General features: G+C 50.2%; 1 long non-coding RNA gene across 1 annotated transcript; it reads right to left on the bottom strand.

Moving 5' to 3' along the window:
* Positions 1–4,179: 4,179 nt before the first annotated feature.
* On the bottom strand, positions 4,180–8,757 carry LOC119473696. The gene is made up of 2 exons (XR_005202909.1): positions 8,595–8,757; positions 4,180–7,266 (listed from the first exon to the last, which is right to left on the bottom strand). It is a non-coding gene; the product is annotated as an uncharacterized LOC119473696 (long non-coding RNA).
* Between the last annotated feature and the right edge of the window lie 6,582 nt (positions 8,758–15,339).

The raw sequence follows: 15,339 nt of genomic DNA, 5'->3' as shown, positions 1-15,339 counted from the left end.
CCTGACAGACTGTTGCTCTAGTGGCTGGGATTGCAGGCATGTGTCACCACATCCAGCTAATTTTGTATTTTTAGTAAAGACAAGGTTTCTCCGTGTTGGTCAGGCTGGTGTCAAACTCTGGACCTTGGGTGATCTGCCCACCTTGGCCTTCCATAGTGTTGGGATTACAGGCGTGAGCCGCCGTGCCGGGACTATTTGTTAATGTACATTAATGTTGCAAACTAGATTTTATGAGTAAACATTTCTGTTATTATTGTCAAAAAAAAAAAAAAGAGTAAGCCTGGCACCTTGTCACCCATTTGATATCACACCATTTGGTCCTGTAGTAATAATGAAAGACTAGAGGATACTGTTTCTCAGAGTCTCTTTCTCTTTTCTAACCTTGATAATTTCACATCTCTGGGACTGTATAATGAAAAGTTCTATCTGCCCAAGCACAGCCTTCTATGAAAGACTTTGAAATGGCTTTTCAGCATATAGTCCTGGTAATGTTGGCCCACCTCCCCTAGCTGAGGAGTCTCTAGTGTATGGGAAGATAGGGTGCCATCCAGCTGAGGGAAAGGTACTAGTGAGATGCCTAATAAAATCCAGGGACAGTTCATTGCTAGTGAAGTTATAGGGTTGTTTGAGTTATTTTGTATAAAAGAAAATGGATCAGAGAACAATGTGACCCAATCTTCAACTCCTTTTTCAAATCCAGTAATTTGTACTGTGAATTGCGTCAACTGGATCAGCAATTCCCACATCGCAATAATAAACTGAACATTTTACTGAATGTTTTCTGAGTTTTTACTATGTTCCAGGAACTGTTCTAAACAAATTACATGTAATATTTCATTTAATCCTCACAGTTTTCTGAGATACCTATTTGTATAATACTCATATGATAAAAAGAAAAAAAATGATGCTCAGAGAGTCTCAAGCTGATCTCTCTTAAGTTTACACAGCTAGTAAATGACAAAGACAGAATTGACTTCCTCTGTAGGTTTAAAATCCTAAAGCATAATTCATTTCCTTCAATATTTACAGAAGTTTTATGTATCTTTAAATAGTCATTGTGGGAGGATGGATGCTATTGTTTGCACAAATGTAATTTTTTTTTTTTTTTTTTTTTTTTTTTTTTTTTTTTTTTTTTTTTTTTTTTTTTTTTTTTTTTTTTTTTTTTTTTTTTTTTTTGAGACAAGAGTCTTGCTCTGTCACCCAGGCTGGAGTGCAGTGGTATGATCTTGGCTCACTGCAACCTCTGCCTCCTGGGTTAAAGTGATTCTCGTGCCTCAGCCTCCCAAGTAGCTAGGATTACAGGCATGTGCCACCATGCCTGGCTAATTTTTATATTTTTATTGGAGACAGGGTCTCACCATGTTGGCCAGGCTGGTCTCAAATTCCTGGCCTCAAGTGATCCTCCCACCTTGGCCTTCCAAAATGCTGGGATTATAGGTATAAGCCACCATGCCCGGCCTAAATAAAAACAATCTTTTAAAAAGAGAGTCATTTCTTGCATCAGCTCTACACACTGGCATAACCTTCTGAAATGTGATCATAGTTCTTCTCCCTCCATCACACTTCCCCATCCAACATCTTCAACACCAGCCTGGGATGGGGGGATTGGGCAGTGGAGAGGGGCTGGGGAGGGATGTATGGGAGGCAGGTACGCAGTGTTCCAAATCCTTTTTCCAGGGTATTTCCCATCTAGTTTCTTCTGGAATAGCAAGAGCCTACAATCCAGGCTCAAGTGTGAGCAAAATGAACCATATGCTCTGGGGAGGGGAGAACCTCTCTTTAACATACCCTTTCCCTGACTCCAGCACACACAGGTCTAGAAGAGTCAAGCATCCTTGGTGAGCAGAGATTTTCTTTGTTCTTTTTTTTTTTTTTTTTTATGGAGTTTTGCTCTTGCTGCCTATACTGGAGTGCATTGGCATGATCTCAGCTCACTGTAACCCCCGCCTCCCAGGTTCAAGCTATTCTCCTGCCTCAGCCACCCAAGAAGCTGGGATTACAGGTGTCTGCCACCACACTGAGCTAATTTTTTGCATTTTTAGTAGAGACAGGGTTTCACCATGTTGACCAGACTGGTCTCAAACTCCTGACCTCAGGTGATCCACCAACCTCCCCTTCCCAAAGTGCTGGAATTACAGACATAAGCCACAGCACCCGGCCAAGTAGGGATTTTCTAAATGATGGTGCTAAGCCTAGAGGATTATGATAAATGAATAGAAAGCTTGGAAGACAAAAATATTCCATTCTTCTTGAAGTGGGGAAAGAGAGCAGGAAAAACAAAGTAGCTTGCATGCAATTGTGTTTCAAATGCATTATAGTAAATCTTCCCTGTTACTCAAGGCGGCTCACCCGTGCAGAGTGCCAAGGGAGAGGAATTCTGAGGTTTGTTTTTATTCATATATTTTCAGCTTCACTGTAGATACTGTTGTGTATGGTAATTCCTAGGCAGATGTTACAATGTGGAATTTCTCTGGGCGGTTTATTTGGCATTTTTAACAGGACTTGGATTAAAAATCTTTCTCCTTAAAAACTAATTCAGTGATTGAGGCCGAAAGGAGCCCTGGTTTGAAAGCCTCTCCTAAAAAACCTAAGACAATTAGAACAGTCTTACTTTCTTTATTGCCATAGGGTTGCTGTGAACCATCACAGGTTTAGGCCACAGGATACTCTCAGAGACTTCCCACCCAAGGTGGGAAGTCACACCAGTCCATGGACCACAGAAGACCCCTTGTGAGATTCCCAGTGTTAGAGATACTACTGTGTTTATAGGACCTCAGTGCAGAGTTTGTGGGGTCCTGTGTTTGAAAGCAACAGTACATACACCATTTCCTTTCCTGTGACCATCCTCTTTTCCTCATGCTCCCCTTGTAAACTAACTGAAAACTTGGTGGATTTTGACTTCTAAAAGGCTGAAATTGGAGGAGTAAATAAAATTATAAGGAGAAGAAAGGGCAGGTTGATCAGTTTAGTGGCCTTGATGTCACCCCATTATGAATTTCTGTAAGCAATGCTTCTGAATTGTCAATTTTATCAGCCAAATGTAATTTTTGTGTGTCTGTGTGTGATAGAATAAGTATTGCACATCTCAGCCAAGCTATGCCTTTCATTTTTCTCCTCAATTCCCAAATGACTTTGAAGAAGGGAAATCAATAAATCAATTGGTACTTTGTCCAATACCTATTTCAGTGACATCACAGCACCATTTGCTAAAGATTGGACATTAGTTACGGAAAAAGATGGAGACACTTTCATTTGATAATGTATCTCTGTCTTTGTGAACAAGAATACAAAAAGGAATAGTGAATTGACCTTGCAAATAGTAATTTTTGTGTTGACCCTATCAAAACCAAAAAGGGGATAATTATAGAAAGGATGATAAAATATTGTTTATATCTCAGGATTTATGATAAAGTCAGTGGGTAGTATGTTTTGGGCTTATCCTACAGTATTTCATTCAAATAAATTTTCCTTACTTTCACTAAATCAATTTTTATTAGTTTTTTTTTTCAAATCTTATTTTAGAAATTCCTTCCTGTTGACCCATAAAAATGATACCAAAATCTAACACTTAAAAATCTACAAACAAACACTTAAATTAAGGACTCAGATCTGGTTTTTGGAGAAAAAATACACAACTTGGAAGAATGCTTTTATAATACCAACAATACCACCTTTTTTATTGCTTTGTTTGTATATTCATTCATTCACATACTTTCGAATATCCAATATTTTTTGTTTTGTTTTGAGATAGGATCTCGCTCTTTCACCTAGGCTGGAGTGCAGTGGCACAATCCCATTGAACCCCCTCCTGGGTTGAAGTGATTCTTCTGCCTCAGCCTCCTGAGTAGCTGGGATTGCAGGTGCCCACCACTACACCTGGCTAATTTTTGTATTTTTGGCAGAGACAGAGATGGGGCTTCACCATGTTGGCCAGCTGGTCTTGAATTCCTGGCTTCAAGTGACTCATCTGCCTTGGCTTCCCAAAGTGGTGGGATTATAGGCGTGAGCCACTGTGCCTGGCCTCATGTATCCAACATTCTTAAATGGGGATAAAACAATAAAACCATATTTTTCTGGTCTTTCCTCCAGGTATGTCAATGTAGTTTCATTTCTAAAATTCAGTTCTAATATGTAACTTCATTTCTAAAATTCAGCCTCCTTTGGAAGCAATTGTGACACTTTTTTAAAGATCTTTCAGATTTTGCTATTATTACAATAGTGTTAGAGGAATATGCCTAAGAAAGCTACAATACGTGGGATCATAATAATCACAATGATAATGAGTGCTCTGTAGTCAAACTGGACTGGACTGAGGGTCAGAAGAGGCGAGTTCCAACCTCAGCTCAGTGCATGGGGCCTTTCTCACCTGGAGTGTGATCCTTTGCCTCTCTACTCAGTTCAGGCTTCTCACCAGTAAACTTTAGGTTTCCTTCCAAATTTGAAATTCTTTGTTTTTATGATTCTCTTTGAAGAGGCTTTGAGGACTTGGCATTCGGAGAATTGTTAGGAGTTGTAGGTTCCCAGTGAAAGATGGATTTGTGTAAAAGGAGAGCCTGCAGTCTTTTACCTGTGGGAGTATCGACCAGGAAGTCTCTGGCCGTTCAGCAAAGGTGTGCTGCCACACTGGGTGCAGTGGCATGGTCTGCGGGTTCACAGTCTAAATGCTTTCCCCTTGACCTTCTCTAAACATTAGTCATACCTTAAAATGAAAGTCTCTAAACCCCTCCTTAAGTCTATGAAGTCAGAAAGAGACTCTGTTGCTGACTTTACTGCAGCCAAACCAGCAAGTCTCATCTGAGCTCCTATTTTTTGCTGGGATCACCTAAAACTCTTAGAAATAAGTGACTTGGAAAATACAGTGAGAAGGAATAAGGTTACCTAAAATATTAAAAGGACTCAAACCACTGCTACACACATACACACACACACACATATGTACATATTTACATATGACATACCTATATATGTGGGCAAACACATATAATGGATATATTATATATGGATGTGGGCAAAGGAGGTGATCTCACCTATAAATTTTTTCAACAATATTTAGATCTAGAGAATATAATTAGTTTTCCCCTATCTTCTTTGCTCTGCAACAACAGGGAATTAGGAGGGAGCTTGGCCCTGTGCTCCCTTCTGCTCATGGCGCCTTATCTGGAGGGCAGGTGAGGAGTCCACTGGAACCCTGTGCTGGGTGTCTCGGCAGCTGGCTACCGGGCCTACCTGAGGCCGAACACAAGCGGGGCTGGCGCCCGCCGCGGCTCCCCCTACCGGGAGCCTGGGGCAGCGCCGATGGCCAGGTCCCGGGTGGCACAACCGCTTCCCAGCCGCCCGCTTCTTTGCGGCTTTGCGGGTGGGATCAGCAAGCTGCCGCCCGCGGGTCCGGACAGCGCAGAGCGGAAGCGCTCCGCCCGGGTAACAAGCATTTTCCAGCACAAGCAATTAGTTGCAAATAAACATCTGAAACGCCAGTTCTGTAAACCGAGTGCCCACCGCACGCCTCTAAACGGGCGGGGCCCTGGGGGTGGTGGGGGTGAGAGTGGTGGGAAAGATGCTGGGCCTGGGAAGGAGCCAGGGGTAGGGGTGGGTGCAGGGAGGCGCCCCACTGAGCGCTCCCCGAGTTCAGAGGCGCTTAAGTTGCCAGCGGATCAGGGCTGATCTCGGGAGAGGTAAACGACAGTCCTTGGAACACCGAGCCCTTCTTCCCTGCGGGAATCTGCGTGCGCCTGGGGTAGTCCGCACCACCCACCCCAGCTGCGGTGGGATACCCGGACCCGGGAGAGAGGGCGTCAGCCGGGCGCAGCCACTTTGCACTCGCCGGTCCTGACACAAAAGATAGTTAATTGGGGCCTTCGAAATCAAGGACTAAGGTGAGCAGAAGAGTCCCCAGCCCCTCGCTCTCGCCTTTGCGACTCTCTCCGCGTCCTGAGTCAGAACAGCGTCCACAGGCCAAGTCCTTTGGGGTGAAAGACACAGGTGCGAATTAGTTTCAAAGTGGAGGTTGCTGACAGGTGAGCGGGGTCGCCAGCTCTTTGAAGGGCCCACGGTGCGGAGGCTCCGGGAAGGGTGCAATTCTCTATGCATGTTAGCGCAATGCGCACTCCGCTGGGCCCGAGCAGTCACCAATTCTGCCAAGTGGGTGCTGCTCCGGGTACCCACTGGTGTGGTGGGTAAGTCGGGAGCAGAATAATGAAGCGCATTACCTGGGAAGCCAAATTTGCAAAGCTTAACCCAATCCTCAAGGACACTTTCTGTAGAACAAGCCGTTGGTGTATAGCAGTCATACACCTAACAAAGATATGGGCATAAAAAATGTAGAAAATAATGGGGCGAAAGTTGGACCGCCACCAGGCTTCTTGCCTTCGCCTCTTCCGCAGGCCGAGGGCAGTTTTGAATCAAGTGCAATACTCAGTGGTGTCACCTGACTTCTCCTGGCTTTGCTGAGGTCGTGATCCCTCTGACCCAAGCAGAAAACCCCCAGCCTCGGAGCAGCCCGGAGCCTCCAGGCCCCAAGTTGGCATCCCCAGACAAAGCTTCAGGGAGTTGTGGGTAAAGGAAGGCCGACGCTCAGGGCGTCCCCTGCATCTTCCTGGGGATCTTCTGGCAGGGGCTGCGACCAGCGTGTGAAAGAGTCGTCTCAGCCCTTTCCCGTATGGGTTTCTCAGGTATCAAGATTCCACGGGAGGCTGTGACAACCTTCTCCAGCTGCCCACACTTTCTTGCCCTACTGGGCTGAACCCTAGCGCAGAGACTGGTGTCTTTCCAGCCACATACTCTTGATTCCCAGCCGGGTGACCAGCCTGGTCCAGGGGGTGAAGGATGGCGGTAAAGGAGAGAGGAAGCGATTCGTCTCTTGCCTGCTTTCTTCTTTTCTCTGCCTTCTCAGAAGTTGGGCTGCTACAGAGAAAAACTTTCTAAACTACCTCCCCACTTTCTGGAAGGTTTTGCACACATCTCCCCTCCCCCAATACACATACCTTTCTCTACCTCCTGCTCCTCCCACTCTCCGGGAATGTGTAATAGGTGTGAACTGCGACTAAGCCCAGTGTCTGTAGCAGAGCCACAAGCTAAATGTGGGAAGGGGGTTCACTAGCGTTTATCTCTTAAGTTGCTGATACACCCGTGGCAAGGTAGCTTGGCTTGTTGGCCAGTAAGACGCCGAGCCCGGGGCGCCTAGGCTGTGAACACCTCGCAAGAACTGGGTCCGACTTCTAGGTCCCTGGCTTGGGCCCTTAGGCTCTGCCGGGAGCCAGAATCAGGTTCCTAAGAAAACAGAAGGGTCAAACAAGTGATCTCGCTACTTTACCCTCCCTGCCCGACCCCACCTCCCCACCACCACTTTTCTTGTTTTCTTTTTTGGTTGATGGTCTGTGCTGGGCAGGTAGCCCAAAGCTGAGGTGCAGGAGTAGTGACCGATGCCGGGGCTGGCTCTCCCAGATTTAGGAACCGCCGGTGGTCGGAGGAGAGTCGAAGGGGCATCCAACTTCTTTTGAGAGAGAACGGCGTTTACTTTCCGCAGGAGCGGGCGGGAAGACCTCGGAGCTGAGGGCTTCTCGGGATGGCTCTTTGAGCAGGTAATTCTGCGGCGAAATCGAGAGCGGGTGACTGACACGCTTGGTGACGACCAGGCGGGGCCGCACCCTTTCCGGTGATCCAGATGATTAACCTTCCGGCCTTGCGGGTAGTTGGATCTCCCCTTCTCCTTCACCCTCCCTTCCTATGGGATTAGGGGGTGCTCCTTTCAAGGAGAGACCCGTGACTCCAGACGTGGGCCCTTCCTCGCCTCCGCGCGGCCTTTCCTCGGAGCCGGGCTGGGGAACTGGGAGAGGCATTCAGACCAGTCCCTTCGCGACGCCCACCTCGCTGAATCGGGTTCACCGGCCCGGTCCCGCACGGTCCCCTGGGTCATCTCCCCCCTTAACCACTTGTCTGAAACTTACCAGATTCCAACCTTAAGGCAGGAAAAAAAGTGTTTCATATACAAACCGATCAGGGTATTTGCAGATAATTGCGAATGTCAAATACTCGGGCGTGATGACAAAGTGCAGAGATTGCCAAGGCCAGAGCTCGGCCTGAGGGGCGGGGGCTGCTGGCGGGGCTCCAGGGCCACCTCAGGACTGTCCAGAGGCTGGCCTGCGAGGGGGTAAGGCAGGCAGCCGCAACTGCCAACAGCCCATTTAACGGAGACGGCTGCTTCTTTTACCCTTCCGCTGTAGAGCTGATTCATGGATTCATTCACTGAGTCTGTACTGGAGCTCCGCTCTGGGAGGCGGTGGATACTGCACCAGCCCAGCTCTCTCCCCCTCACTCCCCGCCCCGGATGCACAAATACCCCACTGCAAGATGCCCCACAGGTGGGATTGCTGGGCCTCAGTTGGACGCCTGGGCCCAATGCGAAGGCCCTGTCAGGCGGTGCTCCCAGAGCTAATGTCCTGCGACAGGGTAGGAGCGAGTTACAGGCCACTTTAGGACAAACAACTGCACCCTTCTGATGCTGAGGTTGTTCCTCAACAGAAATAAAGAGGGACATTAAAAATATAAAGGAAGAGGAAGAAACGAAATACTCGACCGACACACCCCACTCCTCCTACTGGGTTGCAGGAAGCCATCCTGGTGCAACCAGAGCCTGGGTGCACACAGCCTACCGGAGCTGACCCTTTCAAGGTCTCAGTGACAGCAAAGGTGGCTGTTCTCAACAGCTTTCAGGGTAACTCCTCTGAGACCCTACTGTAGGCAGGCTCAGAATGTTTCAAGGGCTTTGAATTCTAGAGAGAGAGAAAGAGAGGGTGGAGCGGGGAGGGTGTTTACTCTTTTTGGATTCCACATCTACTGAAAACTGAGTGGATCAATTATTGGTGATACCATGATGTTGGTGGCAAGTCTGTGGCTTCTCAGGCCAGAATCGCAGGGGTTTGGGGGCCTGGATGCTGGGGCCGAGAGGAGCAGTGGAGGTGGGGACACCCCATTCTGCCTTAGGTGGCATAAGCTGCAGTCACTGAGGTCCTGACCCTGGGGTCCTGTGTCCTAGGACAACGCAGTGGTGGTGAGGGGCAGGGGGGTGTGTATATTGGGGAAGGGAAGCTGAAAGACCTTCACCTGACTGCTGTCTTTCCTTCCTGAGAGCTAAAGAATGTGGTGGGGATTCTTCCGAAGCCCGGGGAAGGGAAGACCAGTGCGTGTTCGAGGGTGCAGCTCGGCTGCAGAAAGAGGGCAGTCCGGCAGACTACAGGGAGCCCTCTGTGCACGTCCCTCACCCCGCCCTCAGCCCTCCTTCCCCTTTCATTGAATGTCTGAAGTCAGAGCCTACCTGGAAACCCTTAAAATTTTACACTCCACTTGTCAGAGGTTTCCAGTGATGACAAATTTGGAAAACGTTTTGATTGCAGCTCGGCACCTAAGGCTGAGAGTTGGTGGGGGGGGGGAGGCTGTTGGATAAAAGCTGCTTGGAAAAGAGACTTGCCTCCCAGCTTTTTTTTTTTTTTTTTTGCCGCGCATAAACTGGCCGGTCTGGACAAGGGATGGTGCGGGGCTAAGGCCTCCGGCTGGGGAGAGCTCCAGCAGACTGAAAGCCGAATCCGCAGAAGTTATCCTCCTGGCTCCTTAGCCACTGGCCAACAGGAGCGTTCTGGATGTCCTGCCTGCCCTTCACGCCCTTATCAGGAAGGCCTGACTCTGGCGGAAAGACCTGGCTTGAGGTCTTTCGGGAGAAGCAGCGTGGCCAGTTCTTCAAGGGACTTGCCAAGGTCCAGTGAGGCTGATGTAGAATCACAACAGCTCTGCCCTCAGTCTGGGCGGCCAGCTGGGGCCGCACGTGTAAGTTGTGATTCTATTTGACTTTCCAAATCAAAGTGCATTGATTGAGGCCCAAAGAGATCACAAGCATAACTGTCTTAATTAAACCTGCTATAGACAGACAAATCACTTCTTGCTCTTATAAATAGTGCTTGGGGAGATGGCACAGGATCTGGTAACAGCCAGGCTTGGGGGACACTCTTAAAAAAGGAAAAGAGTACCGAGACGCAGAAAAAGAATAAAAGTGCTTTCCACATCTTCAGAATATAGCTGAACTGAAACCAAAACATGGCATAGAAGGCAGGTAATGAGGGAGACCCTAGGTTCCCAGAGCAGCTCAGTGGAGGTGGGTAGCCCAGGATGGGACCAACAGTGGAAAAGCAGGGAGCCCGAGAGACCACAGGTTGTTTGGAGGAAGTCAGGTGCCCATTGCTGAGGCTCTGAGCTACCCTACTTAGCCCTGCGCTTTCATTGCCAATCCACCATTCCCTGCCACTGATCTCAGCGTCCTGGTACTGAGAGACAGAGATGGAGGACAAGTCCTCCTTTAACTTGGCCAGCTTGGGGGACAAGGGCTGACCACCAAGAGCCCAGAGATGGCAACAACTGGGGATGGCGGGTGATCACAGGAGTCCAGCAGGGAGCAGATGGGAAGAAAAGTTGTCTCTGATATTCTGGGGAAGCAGAAAATGGGGAGTATGTACACCCACAGCTCAGATCCTGCTGCAGCCAAGTGCCAACAAGGACTGGGGGACGATCTTGGGAAGAGTCAGGTGCTCCTACTCCAACTCTTGAATGTCCAGAAGAGGTTAGGTGGGTGGTGGCTCTGGGAAGAATGGGCAAGATGCCCTTCACTTGGAATGTACAAAGGGCCCGATCTGTCTCCCAGTAACTATGAGTCTCTGGAAGTTACCTGGCAGGGGCAACCCTCAGTGGACTTCGGGTCTTAAAGCCTAAAACCAGACGAATCTTCTAGCTAAAAGTGTAAAGGAAAGGTTGTCTATAATATGTAAATACAGGAGATATAAGTGCACAGGTTTGGGTGAGTTCCTGATAACTTCTGGAGCCAGCTTTTCTGTGGTCTTGGTTTGTAAACTTGACTTCCCACTTCTTTTCATTGACTATTTAGCGTATGACTCCAACAATAATCTGATTCAGAAATACTCTTCATTTCGTTAGGCTAACATTCACAAGCACTAGTTATGTTGGAATTGATAAAGAATTTAGGTAAATTTTAGCACAATACTTTTCTAAAAAATCTCTTTAAAAGTGTCTAACTTCCACACAACAAAAACGAAAAAGGTATATATCACTATGGTTGGAGGGAAACATTCTTAGATTGCTTTTATATTTCAGAGATTTTGTATATGTGCCAGCAACTCCGCAGACACTAAGAAATGGGTTATTTGCAGTTATTGTTCATGATAGTTCTTTTATATTTTTAAATTGCGGCATGGCTCCCAGGTGGAAAAATTCCTTAGAATTAAGAACTGTTTTCAAGAAGATTGGAAAACCAAAAAGAAATTATAATGTGTTATCATATAGAAGTATTTACTGAAAACAACGGATATTGAGTTGAAGTCAGAATGTAATGAAAGTTAATTAAAATGCAAACTATTAGGGAAACACTGCAGATGTCTTTCTATCATATCCAACCGGACCATCTTTAGACACTCCACCCTCTCTTATATTATACTTGTATTTTGAGACTTGAATGGTTGTCAACAGTTTTCTGTTGACAGAAATAACAACAGTTCACCTTTGAAAACTCTTCACTCAAAACTACAATGATGATTGCTCTTGAGAGGAAGGACTTTTGAAACAAATAACTTTCACACATTCACACTTACACTTGCACACCCCAAACGCACACGCAATTGCCGGTTTTTGAAAACATTGCCTCTGAATGAGAGACAGAGAGAGAGAGAAGAGAGAGAGAGGGGAGAGAGAGAGAGAGAAACTGGAACTCGAGCTTAGGTAACCAACAAACCCAATTACTAGGCTTTATTGATACTAAAAGGAAAAGTTCCCCTCGTAAAATTTCTCTGAGCTTATTAGTTATTTAAATCAGCCCCAGGGCTGGACGCGCAACGCAGCAGGCACCTTCTGTGGGCTCCTGGAAGTGAGCAGCCAGCGTCCTCGCGCCGACCTACCGCCCTGGCGCAGCGAGCCGAGGTGAGCCACTGACCAGGGGCTCAGGGCCCGGTACGCCGAGACAGAGCTCCGCGTGGCCTAGGGTAGGACACTGGGGATCAGACTTTGGAAAGGAACAGGTCCCAGTCAATAATAAGGGATAAGCGAGGAGGCCAAGAGGCTGCGGGGCGCCGCAGCTCAGCGGGCCAGCTGCGGGGCTCCCCCGACCTGGCCAGAGCGCGGGTGTTCACGCCGTGAGTCGCGCGTAGGGCCCATCAGACCTCCAGGGCTCGTTGCTGATTTGGGTGGGTCTGAGAGCTTTGCAATTCGGTGTGCACCAGGTTAATTTACACCTTTCTGGGTCACTGTCTCAAGTTGGCAACCCCTCTGTGTGTGTGTGTGTGTGTGTGTGTGTGTGCGCGCGCGCGTGTGTGAATAGTGGGGGGGGGTGTAAATAGCTGAATTTATTGAAAACAAACCCCAGCCTGCCCAGTGAAGTCCTCAAGCCCGACACGGGGTTCTCAAGTCCAGATGTGGCAGAGGGACCGCGCGAGGTGAGCCCTGTTCCTCTGGGCTCGGCTGCAGGACCGGGTGGGAACGCACAGCGGGGTGAGGAAGAACTGAGCCCAAGTCGCCGCCGTCACAGCCACCTGGGCCTTTCCCGGAGGCCAAGATCTTGACGGACTGAAAGGGTGTCCGAGGGGATTCGTGAGACCGAGAAAACAGACGAGGCGCCAGCTCCGGAAGCCCTCTAAGTTGCCCCCAACTCCGTACGAGTTTGGGCCGCGGGATACACTGCCCTTCTCGTCCCTGGCTCCAGTAGGTATCTGGGACCTTGGGTCCCACAGCCGGCTTTCTCGTCCTCTCGGCGTGGACCCGCGTGGGCCCACGGCCGCAAAGCGTTCCGGAGGCAACTGCGGTTTGGGCCCCCTTGGTCCTGGCTGCCTGAGCTTGCCCGCCCCTACGAGGGGTGGGAGCGAATTTCGGGACGCTGGCCGGCCTGTCTGAAATTTGGGGTGGGGACGGGGTGCTATGGCTTGGGCTTTCCAGGTGTGCTTTTCAAGGGGTTGTGGCAAACTGTGGGCGTTCGCATTTTGCACGCGCCAGCGCGTTTCTGTGTTGAGTGGCCGGTGGTACCTTGGGCCAGGAGCCTGCCCATCCCCCGCCACATCCTTAACCCGTGGACTGCAGGCGACGCGGAAGAGTTGGCTCCGGGAAGCAACGGGCAGAGCTGGCGCGGAAGGTTTCGGCCTCAGCCCACGTGGTGGCGCTGTCGGGAGAGGACGACGGGGCTCGGGGCCGGGACCCGGGCACTGACCCGGGCTGTGACCCGGGCTCCAGGGTGGTAGGACCTTGACGCCAAGCCGAGGCCTCGGGGCTCTTCGCAGCCACCTTGGGCTTGAGATCCTCTGCCTGTCTCCGTGTTTCCCTAAGGAAAACGCAGCGGGTCGGGAGCGCCACCCCGGGCTCCAACTCCCGCCGCTCCGAGGTGGGGGCGGAGACGCAGCGGCGGCTCCTCAGGCGCTTCTTTTTCTTCTCCCCTTGCCTTGTTGCCCCGGCTTACAGTCGATTTTTGTAAGGGAACTAGATGAGCAGGGCGGTCATTCTCTCGCAGCGCGGTTGCAGAAGGACACCCACCTATTACGCTCTGGGCTCCGCAAAAGAATGAAGGGCGCCCCGTGGGGCGTTGCCCAGTGTGGCTAGGGTGGTGCTCGAGGCCGCAGGACCCCCCGCCTTCCCAGGCCCCCAGGCCCGTGGCCGCGGAAGTGACACCCATATCTCCCACCAACGACTCCCCCAGCTCTGAATCTTATCTTCTTGCTGCTTCCCCCGGGTCAGGCAGTGCCCACACCCGACGCCTGTCTCCTACCCCGGAGACCCCAGAGCAGAAAGCTCCCTGTCCTCGCCCGAGGCAGCTCCTGGGCAGACTTTGGCACCTCCCTTCCCGCCCACCCGGCCCCTGCGCGGCCCGCCTCGCTAGCCCCTGACCCTCGGGCCTCTGGGGTGCTGGGCTCACCGCCTAGCGCCGACTCGTTGCCCACCGTCCTTCCCCACCAGTGGGCCCCTTGAGGCGCATCTCTCTGCTCCGGCCGCAGGGGCTTGTTCGTTTGGGGCCCGGAGGAGGACCTCCACCGTCCCTACCTCCGGCGGCCAACGGCTTCCTCCCCGCTCCGCCCCCTCCCAGGCCCCCTGAGCCACCGGGGGAACCTGGAGTCATTTATCTTTGCCTTGCGCGGGTTGGGATTTGTCCGGCTCTGATGCCAACGAGGAAAGCGTGCGGATAACGAAGTAAGTGTCCCTCGCCTTGCGCTCGGGTCAGTCCCCAGACGCCCGGAGCACTCTGGGAAAGGGCTCAAGCCCACCCGGGGCGAACGGTCCTCCAAGGCGCGTCCCCCCCCCTCCCCCGGGGCCCCTGGCTCTTGTTCTCTTGGCGCATCCGATTTCCAGTCTAAGCCCCTCGCGGTTATGCCGTCCGAGAAAGTGTTGGTCTCCAACTCCCCACGGACAGTCCGCGGCGGAAATTGGCTTCAGAGCTGGCGTGGGCTTCATTTGAAAGAAATGATTCCCTCCCGCCCTCCTCCCGCCCCCAGCAGGGCAAGCTCCGGGGGAAGAGGCAGGCCCGCTTGGGTTCCTAGAAGCCGTCGAAAGCTTTTGACGCGGGCGGTTCCCAAAGTTTTCCCTGCTTGTTCCAGGGTGGAGGGAAAACGCGGCACAACTTTCCAGGGCTCTTTAGGAGGCAGGGTCTCTCTGCTGGGATGGCCGAACTTGAAAGCCTTGGAGCTTGGGGAAGGATGCCAGACCCTCAGAGTTTCGGGTGGCCCAGGCGAGAGCCGAAGTCCCGCGCCGGGCACCCTGCACCCCGGCGCCCAGGCCTACGCTGTCCCCGAGCGGGCCTCTGGGAAGGAAGGTTGACCAGGGTCGAAAGCAAGCACAACAAAAACTTAGTGTTGACAAAGAGAAATCAAGAAACGTCATTAAATGTGCAGGCCATAGAAGAAGAAGGCCTCACAGAAAAGGAGAGAAGATAGAAATAAAAACCATACACCTTTAAGACTAGCATATAAAGATCTGTCGATTTTTAAAATAACAAATCTGTGTTTGTGAAAGACAGGCAGCCTTTTACTAAATGACACAAGAAAAACTTGGGGGGGTGGGTGAAGAAAAGGGGAAAAGTCTGAGCAGATTCCCGACGAAAACGTCGGTTAGAAGGAAACTGAGGGATAAAAATGTCCCCTACATGTGAACTCTGTGTTTTGAGCACGGAAGCAGACTATCTCCTAATGCACAAAATGGGTTTTAGATAAAAGTATTTTTAAAAATCGAGCGTAATTAAAACAATTCTTTCGTGTGATTTTGTTTTAAAAATGTTTGGAAATAAACCATTTGAGGGATACAAAACGAAACCAAACA

The sequence above is a fragment of the Cebus imitator genome, unplaced genomic scaffold (genome assembly GCF_001604975.1).
Source record: "Cebus imitator isolate Cc_AM_T3 unplaced genomic scaffold, Cebus_imitator-1.0 Scaffold178, whole genome shotgun sequence".
In the NCBI taxonomy this organism is placed as follows: domain Eukaryota; kingdom Metazoa; phylum Chordata; class Mammalia; order Primates; family Cebidae; genus Cebus; species Cebus imitator.
The sequence above is the reverse complement of the archived record's forward strand: the minus strand, read 5'-3'. Positions and strand labels throughout refer to the sequence as shown.